The sequence below is a fragment of the Paroedura picta genome, chromosome 4 (assembly GCF_049243985.1).
Source record: "Paroedura picta isolate Pp20150507F chromosome 4, Ppicta_v3.0, whole genome shotgun sequence".
Lineage (NCBI taxonomy): Eukaryota > Metazoa > Chordata > Lepidosauria > Squamata > Gekkonidae > Paroedura > Paroedura picta.
The window spans coordinates 115,176,364-115,188,811 of record NC_135372.1 but is presented as its reverse complement, the minus strand read 5'-3'; the positions used below and the strand labels follow the sequence as shown (position 1 = coordinate 115,188,811).

Genomic DNA, 12,448 nt, shown 5'->3' with positions numbered 1-12,448 from the left:
AAATTTACTCCAAACATTAAATTCTGTTGAATGCAACGGTGCTTCCTACAGTATGAAATACAGGGACAGATTGAAGGTGAATAAAGAGGAGAAGGGGATTTCCACCCACCCCCGCCCCTCTGCAGCAACAACTAAGTCAGAAATGATTTCCTGACAAACAGTATGGCTTATTGTCTCTTCTCATCTATAAACTACTCCACACCAACCATCTGATATCCATTATTACCATCGCAAACAAACACTAACTCTCCAGCTGGTCAGCTCTATCTCAACACGGCAGTAAGCATTCAAGGCTGCCATATGGTAGAAGTTTTCTGAGCCGGCTTGTCACTCAGCCTTATACCTCTCTGAATCAATTTCCTTCTGGGGATTTTGTAATAGAAAATTTGTAGACTCCTTTTTTCTGCCAGTTCGGGGGGGGGGGGACCCTGAATATTTGGATTGTTCTCATAACTGAGAGATCTAAGGCTGAGAGATGTTGTTCATCTTAGAAATGGCACTTGCTTTCTAGGTTATTTCAGTCCTGTATTAAATGCCAAAAGCATTCTCATCTGCTTGTGTCCAGTGCTAAAATGGATGCCCAAAAAATAAAATAAAAATTAAGTGCTGATGAAATATCCATGGTTAAACTATGTGATCCTATTCTGAGTTACCGCTACCTAAGAAACACCATTGAAATCAGTAACCTTGCACAGGAGTAACTGGGCATTCAATTGCACTGTAAGTTGCTTCTCAACCTCACTGTCAGGATGGTAAACTCTCCAATAGAGGAAAGCCTCACTAGAATGGTATTTTGTGTTGGAGGGAACTGCTGTTTGTGTTTAGGGTCAACAGTGCTTCCCTCTCTCCATCCTCCTTACTACTCATGTGATCACAATTAGGGGGGGTCACCTTCTTCCTGTTCAGGGTGTCCATATTGAAATGTACATTTTTTCTTTCTAAACCAATTTTACTCAAGGTGGAACACAAAAGTAATTTTTAAAACACAGAAAGTAGATTAATGCAGTTTAAGAATTCTAATGGCAGCTTCAAAATCAGGCCTAATATCAAATGTTTGACAAAAATAAACATATTTCCTTGCCTCTGAAGCTGAAGGAGAGATGGACAAAGACTTAGGAAAAAATTTCAAAGACTTGGCACAATTCCAACTATCTTCATTTGTTCTGCACACATTGGATAATGCACTCTTAATGTGCTTTTGCAACTGGATTTTCCTGTGTGGAAAAGGAAAATCTGCTTCTAAAACGCATTGAAAGTGCATTATCCAGTATTTGCGGAGGGAGCCCAAGAAACTGATCTTTGAATGAACTTCTGTCAGTTATAAGAACTAACATGTATGTATGTATGTATTTTAAAACAGATCATTGGATGAAGATCATAGATAAATATAGGAAACTATATTATACTGAATCAGATCAGACTACTGGTCCACCTGCTTTGACTAGCCACAATTCACCAAGTTATTGCACAGAAATCTCTCTGCTACCTCAAATTCTTTGTCTCGGTGGAGGTATTGCAGATTGAACATGAGACCTACATGCAAAATGTGCTCTATTGAGATGGTCACCTTCTCAGATCACTGAGTACCACCCAAAGATAATAGAACTGGTTTATTTAATATAATGGTTTGCTATCATCAGAAGTTTTTGACATAAATGTATTTATGAATTGTTATAACTGTTTTTTATAATCATATAATATATATGCATCATTTTTAGATATTAATGCAAGTTTATGGAATTCCATTCAAAATGCATCCACTTTAGGTTCCTGTCTATGGCAACACTGCTGTTTGCTGGAAACTATCCTGGGTTTTGGAACCAAAAGAATCAAATGATATGTAGGGCACTTTCTGATGTGCCAGCGTATGAGCTGCCTTCAGTTTATTTCGTGTCACCTGAGTGATGGAAGGGAGCTGGAAGTCAAAGGCATCCTGTTTATTCTGTTTCTTAGATAGCTTCACATGAGATGCACCTGCCAGATGTCTGAGCAGCCTGTTTTTTTCCCCTCTTTTCCTTGAGATGTACAGCTGGTATCCCTGTGGTGGAATGCAGTATGCATGAAGCTGGAAGGGCTTTAGAAAAGTCTCATCTTCTGTCTTGCCATCTGGATCTAACGCCCATCCTGACAACTGAAGACAGCAAAATAATCCATCACAGCTCTCCGCTAATGTCCAATACATTATAGCAGCAAGATCTGAAGCTAAGATACATCAATAGTCTGATTTCCACACATGGAGGTAACCCACCTAGCTACATAGTCACTCACATGCAGAGCTTATCTTAAAAATATCATATCAGAGAAAATATATTTATTATTGTAAATCATGCACAGTCAGGCAGACCTCAATGTTGTACCCAGACACTCGTCAAATACATTTGCCCAATATGTTTGTTCTCTCAGCTGCAGCCTTCTTAACTTTCAGTGGCAGGGAGAGAAGGGATCAAGACCAAAGTGTGTCCTGCAGTGCAGATGCAAGAGATACACTGCTACATGCATGGATCTCTTATACGCTTGCCAGGGAGGCATCTCCAACTTCTTTGACCCTGCAGAATTTTGAGGCAGGAGATGTGAAATATAAGTATTATACATACAGGGAATCATGCCATGCAAACACAAGGGAAATAACCCACATGCTCACAATAAGATAACAGTGAATAGTTGGCAAAATGGAAAAAAGGAGAGAGAGAACTAAGGAGGCATAATATATACACACAAAAAAGTTATGAAGGGATAATACAGAAAAGGTTTAAAAGCCCTTTTATTTGTATGAAGATAGTCAGTCACTATTCCTGCCTTAAAATAACCCCACCTACTTTCCTGAAGCACACCATCTACTCACCTATCTAACACCTGCTGAGCACAACTTCCTACGAGCACTGAACCTCCGGCCCAGGGAATGCAGTGACAGATACAGCACATCTTGGCCCCTCCAAGCTTGTGGATCCTCCTGGTCACCCCCTGCTCCACAGGTACGCCCTCCAGATCCTTCGTGCAGAGGACACAGTGGTCCCCCTCTTCCCAGGATGTTGTGATGAACTCTGGGGCATGACTGGCAGATGGGTAACCAAGCAAAGGCAGGGATGCCTGACTGTCTCTAGGTGCTGAAGCATGGCTGGGTATGTTTTTGGCCTCTCCCTCCTGTGGGAAGGGGCAGCCACGGCTCAACCCTAGCACCACCCCACCACTTCCACTGCCCCTCCATGCAGCATCTGCAGAAGTTTAATCCCCAATAACAGAGGTTGCAAATCATAGTTTGTGGATGTTTGTAGCCAAACTTCCCATTGCAGCCTACAGCACGCTTCCATCCTGACACTCTACCTTGAACATGGCCACTGTAGAATTATTTCTCCATTAGGAGTGTTGGGTAGGGAAGGATATTGTTCCCGTCAAAAGCTGCAGACACCGTAGGGTTCCGAACATTATAGTCACGTACAGAATGTTCCCTTTTGCTTGCAGGTCAGGTTTAGTGTATTCACTCAGGTTCCTGTCCTTAGCACAGCAGAGAAGGGTATGTCCACAACAACACCCACTTATTAGCAAGAACATAAAGTGGTGGGAACAATTGACTTCAGGACAAATGAGCTCACCTCTGCACTTTTAATTAAGAAGCAGAACTGACCGGCAGGGACTCCATCCTGTAAGAATTTTCTTTTTTTCCTTTTGCAAAAATTAGGACTCCCCCTTCCCCCTTCTGAAAAGAGTTACATTTTACCCTGTTTCACACCAACAATATTGGGAGCCTTCCTTGATGTTGAAATCATTTGACTAAATTTCAGTAAACAAAAATGTCTCATTCTCATTGTGCTTCAAAGAGGTCAAATCCGAATGGAACCCAGTCCAAAGCCCAGCTGCTTCCACCACACCTCTCTGACCCTGTGCAGCAGCCGATCATACTACTAGGAGAATTTATTTGACTTCACTTATCTCCCATGTTTCTCCCCAATAGGAACCCAAAGCAGCTTACCTTCTTCTCCTCTTCTCCATTTTATCCTTACTACTAGCTTGTGAAGTGGGTCAAGATAAGAGTATATGACTGGCAAGCTTCCATATCACAGTAGCAGTTTAAACCTGGGTGTCTCAGACACTAATCTAACACTCCTATGCCACACTGGCACACTACCTGTACTTGACATGGTCAAACTCATTGATACTTGAGCATAGATGACAATGTGCACAGAAATTCTTGAAAATTTGCTATGTTTGTTTATCATCGATTGCTGCTCAGTTTGGTACACTGCACTCCGTTTTTAGATATTTTGAGCTTGAAAATGAAACCTTAATTATTATAGGTAGAGTACATTCTTATAGATTTATACATAAGTTCAGACACACATGAAGATCTCATTTTCTTTTTTTCATAACTTTTTTTTTGGTGGTAACTCTAATGTGATCATTAGGTAAAAGTATGTGTACAATAAAAAGATCTACTGCTCCCCCATCAAAACTACCCCAGAATAGAATCAAATTCCAGACCTAAAGCAAGATAATCCCCCTTTGCAAATTTGTTGATATCTTTCTGTTACTGTTTTAATATGCATGTTATCTTAATTCCATTTTAACTGAATGATTTGTAAACTATATTGATGTATTTTATATGATGTACTGAGCTGGCTTGCTGGGAGGGCTATCTCAAAATAACAATCATGATAATAATATGTTTATTTTATTGAGATGACCATAAGAAGAGTCCTGATTGATCAAACCAATGAATTAACTGGATCAGCAGCTTGCTTCATGCAATCAATCAGTTCCCTAGATAGCAGCAAACAGGAGAATGTGGCCAAGGCCTCCTAGTACTGGCATTCAGAAATGTCTTGCCTCTAAAAATGGAGGTCCCATTTATCATGGGTCTCTCCTCTATAAATGTGTTTAATTCCCATCTTTTAAAGCTATTTGTGTCTATGCAGTGAAGCAGATTTGCAGAGTGAGAATTGCAATTTAAATGGCAGGGATGTTTAATGCTATTGGATAGTATGCAGGATCTACCCTGCCATTGGATCATTTGAATGGTCCAATAAATTTAAACCTGGAATCTTGCAAGGAGCCAATCACAGGATTTGGAGGGAACCCAGGACTGCATATAGGTTCGGGGAGAGGGCTGTGCTTTCCAGTTCAGTTGGTGTGATCTAATAAAGAGCTGATGTTTCACTCCATGAGCGACTCCACACCTTATTGAATCCACTGTTCAATATTATTTCTACGTCCACTGGCTACACCTCAATTCCTCAATTTAATTACTCACTAACTAAAGAAACATTTCCTTTTTTCTGTCCTGGCACTATTGACCAGCAGCTTCATTGGTGTCCTTGAGTTCCAGGACTAAGAGGAAATAGAAGGGAGATACAATTATTGATTTTTCATTCACATTTGTTGAAACTGAGTTATCAGAAGCACAGTTGCATATTATCAGGGCTTTCTTTTTTGTTTGTGTGGTGGAACTCACCAGTGCTGGATACTGGCATCTTTTGGCATGGCCTTCCTAATTTTGATAGAAGAATTTGTAGAAATTGTTCCAAGCTTATATACGCATGGTTCACTTATGTTTCTGGGGACAATATCACTAAACATTATAAAGTTGCGTGCAGCCAATTTACTCCCTACCTGATTGGTCCTGGGGGTGTATGCTGCCAATATGGAGATACCACTCTGCTAGGTAGGGCCAATCAGTTCAAATTGCACTCTGCCAATTAGGGCCAATCAGTACAAATTGCATGCAGATAACTCAGTTCCTACCTGATTGGCTCTCCATGGGATTGTGCAGCAATTAGGGAGATAACACTCAGCCAATGAGGTCCAATCATTGCAAACTGCAATCTGTCAATGAGGGCTGATCATGTCAAATTGCAATTTGTCAGTGATGGCCAATCCGTTCAAATTTCATGCAGACAACTCAGTCCTTGCCTGATTGGCCTCCCCTGTGAGTGTGCAGCAAATAGTGAAAGAACACTCTGCAATTGATGGCCAATCAGTTCAAATTGTACTCTGTCGATGAGGAACAATCAGTTCAAATCTGCCAATGAGGGCCAATTAGTTTAAATTGCATGTAGATAGTGCACTTCCTACCTGATTGGCCCTTTCTGGAAGTGTGCCACCAATTGGGAGAGAGCACTCTTCCAATGAGGGCCAATTGTGGGGCTTATCTGTCCTCTTCTTCTTGCTGGGTGGAAGAGGTTCTGGCTTCTGTGAAAGGCCTTGCTTCTGGTAAGTTACTGCATTCTCGGCCTCTTCTTACCCTCCATCTCCCTCAGGTGAGAGAGGGAAGCCAGCTGCTTCCTTTGTCTCCTGTGTTGGTCTCAGGTTTCAACTCTCTGCTGGAAGGAAGCACAGACAAGCTGCAAAAGAGGCAGAGGTAATAAGTATTTCAAAAATAGAATGATAAGGACACACAGACTACAATCAACGTAGTCCAGTGAGTCAAGGGTTCTTTTGGGCAGTCCAAGGCATCAGCAGAAGGATCAGGTCATAGGTCACAACCCAGGACTCCCAGCCTCAAGTTATTATAGGCTGTCAGCAGCTTCTCAGTCTTCACTCTGTGATAACTGCAGTCAGTAAATGAAGAAGTGTTGGTCTTATATGCCGCTATTCTCTACCCAAAGGAGGCTCAAAGCAGCTTACAGTCACCTTCCCTTTCCTCTTCCCACAACAGACACCCTGTGAGGTGGGTGAGGCTGAGAGAGCCCTGATATCACTGCTTGGTCAGAACAGTTTTATCAGTGCCATGGCGAGCCCAAGGTCACCCAGCTGCACTCCCCCAGCATGTGGGGGAGTGCAGAATTGAACTCGGCATGCCAGATTAGAAGTCTGCATTCCTAACCGCTACACCAAACTGACTCTCAAAATGTCTTGCTAACATGGTGTGGTGACTTTTAGACTGCAGATCTCTTCTAGCACATAGTTGGAATTGCTGAATTGGATCATATGAGCTAGGTGGGCTGATAAGGCAGGGAGCTGCAGATAGAGGATGGGCAGAGGAACAAGGAGCTCTTGCAACAACTTTGGAATCTAAACCCTGGTTTGTCTGCAGGGTTTATGTGTAGTATATGATGAAGTACAGCCAGAAACGAAAAATTCTGTAACATCATGTTGGCAGTTGGGCTTTAGCTAAGCCTACTTAGCTAAAGCCTTGAGGTGGAGATCTTCTAGGATTACAACAGATCTCCAGATGACAGAGATCGGTATATCTGGAGAAAATGGCTGCTTTGGCTGCTCTATGGCTTTATACCTCACTGAAGTACCTTCCTTCCCCAAACCTTCCCCTCCTGAGGCTCTGCCTCAAAAATCTACAAGTATTTCTCAACCCAGAACTGGCAACCCTAGCCATAGTGCAGGGATAAACATAGGTTTGCCAACCTCCAAGTGGGGCCTGGAGATCTACCCAGAATTACAATTGGTCTCCAAATAACAGAGATCAGTTCCCCTGGAGAAAATGAAGAAGAGTTGGTTTTTATACCCCACTTTTCACTACCTGAAGGAGTCTCAAAGTGGTTTATAGTCACCTTCCCTTCCTCTCCCAACCTCAGACCCCCTGTGAGGTAGGTGGGTCTGAGAGAGCTCTGATAGGATTGCTCCATAAGAACAGCTCTAACAGGACTGTGACTGGCCCAAGGTCACCCAGCTGGTTGCATGTAGAGGAGGAGTGGGGAATCAAATCCAGCTGGCCAGATTAGAAGCTGCCACTTTTAACTACTAAACCAAGCTGATTGCTTTGGAGGGTGGACTTCATAAATTATACCCCACTGAGGTCCCATTCCTCCCCCAAATTCCAGTATCCACCCCCAAAGCTCTAGAATTTCCTAACTTGGATTTGGCAACCATAGTAAAATATATCTGCTTTTCATGCAGAATGTCCCAAGATGCCCCAGCATCTATAGTTTAAAATGGACCAGGTGATAGGTGATATTGGATTCTTGAGAGTGACTTCCAGCGAGAACACAGTCCTTGTTTACCCAATGGTCTGACTCTGTATACAGCAGCTTCTTGTGTTTTCTTATCAGCTACAATCCTAGTGCCTGCATTCATCTTGCACGAGGACATTTGTAAGAAAAGCAGCCTGATGATTTCCCAGGCATTTATCTAATTCCTTTACTGAAGTCATAATCCCCTCCTTGTGACATCACAGTTAGTTGCAATAGGAATGATTAAGCTGTCAGGCATAAAAGATTAGCCATTCATCTTGGATAAAAAGAACAGATAAAGGCTTCAGAAACAGAGATGCATGATGTCATGCAAAGACTCCTGAGACGAATCAATGAGGGAAACAAAGCAACTCCTTAAAAACATATTCTCTCTCCAAATATCTCCTATATGAGGTTGTTAAACTATCTATTTAAAACAAGTATTAAAATGTTCTGTTGCTACTTTCTACCCACCTCTGCTGTCTCTCCCCCCCTTTCTTCAGGCGGCAGAAGTTCAAGACCCCCATTTCCTGCCATAGTCCAGAAGAAATGCCTTTGTTTTCAAATTGGCTCCAGATGTGAGTAGTCCACAGCCATGTGCTGGTTTCAAATACATCTTGGCTATAAACATGTGACTGTTCCAGGACTGGTTTCCATAGCCCAGCTCTCACAAACAATGGAGGTACTGCAGAAAGAATGGCCTGAGGAAGATGCAGAAAGGACCAGCTCACATGATCAGGAATGTGGAGTATCTTTCTTATGAGGAAGGTGGTGCTGGTTGGATAGTTTGGAAAAAATGGGGCTATAAAAGAAGAGAGGCTTATAAAGGCATGGATAGTGGGAAATGGTGGTTACAGAAGTCTGCAGTCCTGCCAAGGAATGGGTTGGTTAGTTTTGATCAATATATGAACCCCCACTCCCCACAAGAGGGGTGTGAGGAAAGAAGTCCTTTTACACAGCCCGCTTAGCACCATTCCCACATTGTCTGGAGGTAAACAGCATTTTGCCCCAATAAACTCCAGATACTATTATTCTCATCATCATCATCATCATCATCATCATCATCATCAATCACTGTTATCAGTAATAATAATAATCTTTATTTTTCTACTTTGCCCTTCCCATAAGGCTCAGGGAAGGTCACATCAATCATAATATATTAAAATTTTAAACCATGATTTACATTAAAACAACTCCAGTTAACGCACTCGCCACTCATGGATAATATTGCACATCAAGGATAGCACATTGAGTTTTCAGCTAAACATTAAGAAGAACTTCCTGACAACAGTTCCTCTGCAAACCGGGATGGGGGATGGGGGATGGGGGGTGGGGGGGCTCTCCTTCTTTGGAAGTTGTCAAGCAAAATATGGCCATCTGACAGCAATGCTGATTCTGTGACTCACTATGAGTTTAGGCAGATGGAGAGGTGGAAGGCAGGAAGGGATGAGCCAGACTCAGCTTGTGTATGCCCAGGGAAATAACGATTACCACTTTGGAAGAAATGTTCCTCCACGGATCCTGGAGGGCTTTTTTTTTTTTTTTAACTTCCTTGGGCATAGAGGAGGGTCACTATGGGGTTTTGTGAATTTCCTTTGTTGTGCAGGGACTTGAGGTCTCTTCTAGCTCTGTATTTCTATGATGACAAAATACACAGGAATTTTAGAAAATGTTATATGTGCTGTTACACAAACCCCAAGCAAATGAATATAGGCAGCCACAGGAAATGGTTACAACATCAGTATAAGAAAAAAACATGGTGTTACTGCCATATTACTGAATCAGAGAGACTTTGCATCCGTGATTATGGTATCCCTGACACCCTCCCCTACTCACCTTAGTCTGCCCGGCTCTTTGCAGCCAATACATCCCAATTGAAGACTAAATAACCAAATTGGTGCTGAATTACAAGAATGAATGGCAGATTTTTAAAGCTCTGCTTAAAGAGAAGACTCAAAATTACAAAATTCATCATAAATCGCTTCATCACAGCATTGCCAGAAGCAGTTAGCCTAAAACATTAATGAAAACTCACGCACCACCAGAGACTGGCAATATCTTGTGTCTCTTGGAAAGTTACATTTTCCTTGGCAAAATGATCTCTTAGTGTGGACAATCACAATGACATTATTGGTGATTCAGTCACTTGGGAGGAGGAAGCCCCCTGACAGATGGAAGACCAAGGCCTGGAACAGGTTGGATCCGACTGACCCTGCTGTCAGTTAAACCTGCTCCTCCCCCTCCCACCCCTCCACCACCTAAGGAACTGTACACTGGGTGACATTTATAAACTAAAGACATTCTTCCAAGAAAGAAAAATGAACCTCCCATTGCACAACACTTCCTTCTGCTGTTATGTCAGGAAGGGGTTGTTAAACAAATATTCCATGACAACTGGTGCTTTGAAGCTATGGTATGTATTCTGATGGAGTTCAGGGTAGCAATGATAATTCTGGATGGAAAAAGAGATGTGCATTGTTGATCATGGGATGGGATTGCTATGAAATAAGGTCTCGAAGCATTCAGAAGGAGGAGGCATAAGTCAAATGCTGGAGATAAGAAATCAAGAGTGATAATGCATTATATAAACAGAGAGAGGATCAACATCCACATTATGATAATGCCAGCTAAAATTCAAATAGCTCTTAAATTTGGTTCCTCAAATACTATTCTGAATATGTGAACAAATATTTACCAATCTTAGAACTTCTGGATCAGCTTTCTTGGGCCCAATTTAAGGTGCTGATTATTACCTTTAAGCTCCTAAATGGGTCAGGCCTTGGGTGCTTTTTTAAATACCTCATTTAATGCACACAAACACACACAGTATCATCAGATCTGAGGACTTGGTTCACATCTGTTTGCTGAAGGGTAATCCTGACTAACCCAATCTCATGAGGTCTTGGAAACCATGTAAGGCTGGCCCTATGATTAGTATTTGGATGGGAGACAAGGAATAGGGTTGTCAGGTCCCCCCTGGCCACCAGTGGTAGATGGGGGCAGCATTGCCAGATTCTGGCTTGGGAAACACCTGGAGATTTGGGGATAGAGCCTGGTGAGGATACAGATCTCAGTGATGTACTATGTCACAGAGTCTACCCTCCAAAGCAGGGGTAGTCAACCTGTGATCCTCCAGATATCCATGGACTACAATTTCCATGAGCCCCTGCCAGCGTTTGCTGGCAGGGGCTCATGGGAATTGTAGTCCATGGACATCTGGAGGACCACAGGTTGACTACCCCTGCTCCAAAGCATCCATTTCCCCCAGGGGACTGATCTCTATAATCTGGAGATGAGCTGTAATTCCAGGGGATCCCGGGTCCTACTTGGAGGCTGGCATCCCTACTGAGGAAGTTCAAGTTTGTTACACAGAGACAGGCAATGGCAAACCGCTTCTGTTTGCCTCTTGCCTTGAAAACCCTATGGAAAAACCCACTTTCCACTAGGCTGAGGAGGTAAGATTTGATTTAAGTTTGATTATTTACTCAGAATTGGAAGGGATCATGATGGTCATCTAGCCCAACTCCCTGAAAATGAAGAAACTACAATGATAACATTCTCAACAAGTGGCTACCCAATCAAGAAAAATCTCCAGCAATGAAGAATCCACCACCTCTGGCAGTGGTATCTACCATTCGGAAGTGTTGGCCTAAAGAGGTCCACTGAATTCCATTATTGCAGAATTCCAAAGGCAGGCTTTAAAATGTCTCTGGCATTTTAGTTTGTTAGTTATATGGTAATTGATCTTATGCTCTTTCTTATTACACTCAATACAGAATACCTTCTCTGTTGCCAATAGAAATGCACCTATTTAACAACTAGGGATGTGCAGACTTCATGGCAAACATGTTTGGCAGGTGTTATTGACACTCACCTGTAAGCTGAGTCTGGGATCGACTCAACTCACTGCCTGACTTTGTAGCTGCTACCTGTGCCCCATAGATGAACCAGCCCTGATGAAGAGTGACTACTTCACCTCCCTCTTCTCCCACCTCTGCAGCCCAAAATGTCACTCCAAATGCTGCCTCTAAGGCCCTGGTGGGTCCAAGCCACAGTACATATTTAAAAATAAACAAACAAGCAATGAAGGGGTCCCCCTCTGGTGCTGCACTAGGAACCTGAGCGGACTGAAAAATGTCCCTTGTTGGCACTGAAGGTGAAGAACGATCCCCAATCCAGAGACCATCACAAAGCCCACCAACTTGGTCTGTGCACAGAGATAAAATAATTATGGGGAAGGCTGAACTTCAATGATGGCTGCCTGGAAATGGGGTCCAACCAACAGAGGTCAGGACCCCTCCCTCTTTTCTCCTTCAAAATTGATCCTCAAAAATCTAGGCATTTCTGAAGGTTCCTTTTTCACATGCTTGGAGAGAAAGGACAGTCCTGCTGCTGTGGCTGTTGCTGCCACCTTCATCCATCACCCCTTCCCAGCTGCCTCTCCCCATGAGCTCACCAGCCTGCTGCTTCCCTTGGCTTTCAGCTTCTGGAGCCTGTTGCTGAGTCCTGAACAAAGCTGGATTCAGTGACAGGCTCCCTGCTGCTGGCTG

The 12,448-nt window shown here is 42.8% G+C and overlaps 1 long non-coding RNA gene across 1 annotated transcript; it reads right to left on the bottom strand.

Moving 5' to 3' along the window:
• Positions 1–2,337: 2,337 nt before the first annotated feature.
• LOC143836241 (uncharacterized) lies at positions 2,338–10,078 on the bottom strand. Its single transcript, XR_013230559.1, has 3 exons — positions 9,735–10,078; positions 6,067–6,311; positions 2,338–2,546 (listed from the first exon to the last, which is right to left on the bottom strand). It is a non-coding gene; the product is annotated as an uncharacterized LOC143836241 (long non-coding RNA).
• Between the last annotated feature and the right edge of the window lie 2,370 nt (positions 10,079–12,448).